Genomic DNA, 5103 nt, shown 5'->3' with positions numbered 1-5103 from the left:
TTAACTTCTCTATGTAATTGTCACTGAGCAAATGAATCTCTAAACTTGAGCCGTGACTTGTTTCCTACAGAAAGCCCTCCTGGCCCTCCATTTGGAGCCCACAGTCCTCTTCACAGCAGAGCGCAGAAGTGTGGGGGGAAACATTCTGACACCCCATTTGTCTTGGGAGTGGGGAAACGGTGATACACAGGAAAAAGGCATGCATGATTGCTTTATCAATATAAAGTGAACGTGATGAAACTAGAGTTGATGGTTCATCAATTCGGTACACTAGGAGGGGAGCGGGACCGTCTGCCGGTGATGAATGTGTTGTTGGGGCACTACTGTACACAGCTACAGCCTTTCCCACCGGCCAACCTTATTGGCCACCACCTCATAGTTGCAGTTACTGCATTGGCCACATGGTGTCAGCAGCGCATCAAGGGAAAGCAACCACGTGAGCCACTCCCTGCGAGTGAAAAGCTACAGTGTCAGTGGATGTTCGATTAAAAGACTGACCGACCAGAATCAGACTTGTTTTTAAAGATTATAGTAAGAGCTCTCATGGACGTAGAATTAGCCAAAAACATCATCTTGTTTCCCCGCTGCCCCTTTGAAAATTGACTTCCTTTAAGCACACATAACCTTAAATAATACACCCTCATATCCAAATCACAGATATCCATCCCAGTTAATCAAATATACATGAACAAATTATCCAACATTGCAAAAATATGTAGGCTATTCAATTAGTTCGTTTACTTCAAAAGCTTTACATTTTGAAATACAGGTAACACTACATCAAAGGTACATTCCCCAGCAACACGTGAACCAAATCAGGAACTAATTGCTAATTAGGGTGAAGTCCAGCCGCACCATTGAGATGGCCGCACCAATATTTTTCGTCTCTTCCACAAGCTGCTCTGTTACGCTGGCTCCAGGTGGTATAATCATGTACACCCCCTACATTTGGTGAGTTCAAAAACGTTTGTCAACTGTCTTTTTTTTATTTAGCATTTTGTGTTGGGTTTTCCCTTTCGTCATGGAGAAATCCCTTTAGAGTACCAACTCCATCAAGTGGCTGCTCAGCTCAATGTCCGCTACTTCTCAACAGAAACTTTATTTCCATTGTGTTATTGGTAGGCTACTGTATGCAAAATACGTTGCATTTCATGTTGCTTCATATTATTGCTGTATCAAGGCCACAACATTTTGACATGTCTGTGTGAATCTGTACTGTAATTCATTTTTACAAATACTTACACAGCATGTTTTTTTTTATTTTTATTTAGGCACCTGGGGTGTCATGATGGTGTTCACCTTCGTGAGAACTATGGGATGGACATACTGGCATATTTGATATGGCAGACGTCATAGGCTACTGGATCATAGGAAGCCAGCATCGCACCTGCCGCCCTTCCACATTTTCCTGTTAAGCTCCAGGTGATTAGGCTACTGCTGTGATTTAAGGTTATTGTTATTACCATGTACCCAGTCATATTCTTTCATCGTCAAATCAAGAGCTCAGTGTTTCCATTTTCTTACCTATTTTGCATACAAGATACAAGACAGGAGGTGTCTGGATCGTCAGTGATGGTTACCAGCACATTTGGCAAAAAAGATGTTTATTGAGATTTTCCAGGTAGATTTCTTGCAAAGATATATTCTCATCCTTTTTTATTTTTACACAAATTCTGCATTTGTTTTTCACAAGTTATCGTCCAACATTGTTTAGTTTTGGTCACAGGATGTAATACCATCTTTCATGACTGTTAAAAAGTTAACATTTCTGCCCCAAAGTGATGATACACTGACATCATGCATCATGTAGGCATATGTATGACTTTTTTACAGCATATTTTTATCACAACTATGACTTTTTTCTGACATACTATTACTTTTTATGAATTATTTCTGACATGCTGACTTTTTTCCGACAAACTATATACCATGACTTTTTATGACTTATTTTTGAAAAAATCATAGTATAGTATGTCGAAAAAAGGCATAGTATAGCATGTTGAAAAAGTCACTAAAACATATATGTTGAAAAAAGTAATAGTATAGTATGTCGAAAAAAGTCACAAAAACGTCTAGTATAATATGTTCAAAAAGTCATATTAGTGTGTCAAAAAAGCACAGGAGTACATGTACTGAGAAAAAAAAATGCAGGTTAGCATCGAACCAGAAGATCATAGAGCAGTAAAGTGGAAAGTATTCACAGCGTATACACAGAAGAAAATATAATACAAACAGTATGTGGAATAGACAGTAAGGGGTGTAAATACACTGGATATATACAGTATGAGCAGCATGAACAGAATTACTGTAACAGTGTGTCAAAGCTGTCACCAAAGTGCAGAGTTCAGCAAAGTAAACGGGAGGAACCTAATCCTAAAATATGTTATTGTATAGTATCTGTCAGAAAAAAGTCATATATTATGTTGAAAAAAAGTCAATGTATATGAAAAAAAGTGGTAAAAAAGTCATAAGTGGAGAATAGTATGTCGAAAAAAGTCACAAATAACGTCAGTATAGTATGTCGAAAAAAGTCACAAAAACGTCATAGTATAGTGTGTCGGAAAAACGTCATAGTATAGTATGTCAAAACAAGTCACAAAAACGCCATAGACAAAAAAAAGTCTTAGTATATTGAAAAACGTCATAGTATAGTGTGTCGGAAAAAGTCACAATATAGTATGTTGAAAAAAGTCACAAAAAACGTCATAGTATAGTGTGTTGGAAAAACGTCATAGTATAGTATGTCAAAAGAAGTCACAAAAAACATCAGTATAGTATGTTGAATAAAAAGTCATTGTATAGTATGTCGAAAAAAGTCACCAAAATATCATAGTATGTCGAAAAAAGTCACAAAAAAATATCATAGTATGTCGAAAAAAGTCACAAAAGCGCCATAGTATAGTATGTTGAAAAAATTCACATAAACATCATAGTATAGTATGGTGAAAAAAGTCACCAAAACGTCATAGTATAGCATATTGAACAAGTCACCAAAACATAATAGTATAGAATGTCGAAAAAAGTCACAAAAACATCAAAGTATAGTATGTCGAAAAAAGTCACAAAAAAGTCATAGTAAAGTATGTCGATAAAAAATCATAGAATAGTATGTCGGAAAAAGTCACAAAAACACCATAGTATAGTATGTTGAAAAAAGTAAACTATAGTTTAATGTAAGAGTGAGATGGAAAAGATATTTTGTTAAATGTGTGCACTTTTCCTGTGAGTCACTCAATGACAATCTCAAATGTAAAAAAAAGTTACAAAAACATCATAGTATAGTATGTCGAATAAAAGTCACAAAAACATCATAGTATAGTATTGAAAAAAAGTCACAAAAATGTCATGGTATAGTATGTCAAAAAAAGTCATAGTATGTTGAAAAAAGTCACAAAAATGTCATGGTATAGTATGTCGAAGAAAAGTCATAGTATAGTATGCCAAAAAAAGTCACAAAAACATAATTTTGCCCGGTGTTTGAGTATGTTTTTTCGTTGTTTTGTTTATAAACACACCAGTTTTTGCACTTCAAAAGCTTCCTGCCCATCTTCCTCAAAACGCCCCACCACCTCATTGTCCTTGGCATGAGGTGGGTGGTTTGACATTTGGTGGCAGTGGTGGGATTTTTTTCGTCTCTGAGGCTGGAGAACCTGAAGAAGCTAAGTCGCTCCAACAGCGTGAAGAAGACCATGCAAAGCGACCAAGGGGCCATGGAGGACAGCAGCCATTCCAAGATTTGAAGACAGAGATGATATTAAACAATATTTAACATTTGAGCAGTTAACCACTTATTAACCACAGATGTTTTAGTTTAGTTGCTTCTTAATCATTTGACATTTGTTTGGTTTATGGGTTCATAGGATTTTGCTATGGTTCTGCCTGTGATATGGGGGGTAGATACGCTACTCACCAGCTTAATCAAGGAGAGTGTATGCAGGTTTGCCTGATTAGGTCCTGAGGGGCTGGACAATAGGTAAGATAGTTCTGCAAAGAATGACATTTTTATAATATTTGGGATGCGTATTGTTGTGGGTGCACATATATTTATAAATAGTAATGTCAGCAGTATCTGATCTATCTATATGTAAGGGTATTTTCAGAAACAGAGAGTTAATGTTGCTTTCTCAGATTAGCTCACCCTATAATAACCTGTGCAGGTGGTAGGGTCCAATTAGGTGAGGGTGAGTTAAAAGAGGTTTGTATGGTATGACTGTTAACTATATTACAGTATGTCGAATAAAGTCACAAAAAACGTCATAGTATAGTATGCTGAAAAAAATCATAGAATAGTATATTGAAAAATAATCGTAGTATAGTATGTCCGAAAGAGTGATAAAAGTCATAGTATAGTATGTCAAAAACAGTCATAGTATAGTATTTTGAAAAAAAGTCATAGTACAGTATGTCGGAAAAAGTGATAAAAGAGGCATAGTATAGCATGTCAAAAAAAGTGATAAAAGAGTCATAGTATAGTATGTCGAAAAAAGTGATAAAACCCAGGGCTTCTTCAAACAAACGTTTTGTCTTTGTATTGTACATATATTGATGTGTATTTTGATATCAAAGAGTTTAGTATAGTATGTCAAAAAAGGTGATAAAAGAGTCATAGTATAGCATGTCAAAAACGTTCATAGTATAGTATGTCGAAAAAAGTGATAAAAAGTCATAGTATAGTATGTTGAAAAAAGTCATATTATAGTATGTCGAAAAAGAGTGATAAAAGAGTCATACTATAGCATGTCGAGAAAAGTGATAAAAAGTCATAGTATAGTATGTCAAAAAAGGTCCTAGTATGGTATGTTGAAAAAAGTCATAGTATAGTATGTCGAAAAAGTGATAAAAGACATAGTATAGTATGTCGAAAAAAGTGATAAAAGAGTCATAGTATAGTATGTTGAAAAAAGTCATAGTATAATATATCGAAAAAAGTGATATAGGAGTCATAGTATAGCATTTTGGAAAAAGGAGATAAAAGGGTCATAGTATAGCATGTTGAAAAAAGTGATAAAAGAGTCATAGTATAGCATGTCGAAAAAAGTCATATTATAGTATTTTGAAAAAAAGTCATAGTACAGCATGTCGAAAAATGTGATGAAAGAGGCA

At 35.1% G+C, this 5103-nt stretch overlaps 1 long non-coding RNA gene across 3 annotated transcripts; it reads left to right on the top strand.

The window, feature by feature from the left end:
• Positions 1-895: 895 nt before the first annotated feature.
• On the top strand, positions 896-3774 carry LOC120573415. 3 transcript variants are annotated; one of them, XR_005641722.1, is made up of 4 exons: positions 896-951; positions 1272-1422; positions 1541-1621; positions 3519-3774. It is a non-coding gene; the product is annotated as an uncharacterized LOC120573415 (long non-coding RNA). The 3 variants fall into 3 exon arrangements; XR_005641724.1 differs by lacking the exon at positions 896-951 and adding an exon at positions 988-1118; XR_005641723.1 differs by lacking the exon at positions 1541-1621.
• Positions 3775-5103: the final 1329 nt, after the last annotated feature.

The sequence above is a fragment of the Perca fluviatilis genome, chromosome 14 (assembly GCF_010015445.1).
Source record: "Perca fluviatilis chromosome 14, GENO_Pfluv_1.0, whole genome shotgun sequence".
Taxonomy (NCBI): Eukaryota; Metazoa; Chordata; class Actinopteri; order Perciformes; family Percidae; genus Perca; species Perca fluviatilis.
This window is presented reverse-complemented; position numbering and strand designations above follow the sequence as displayed.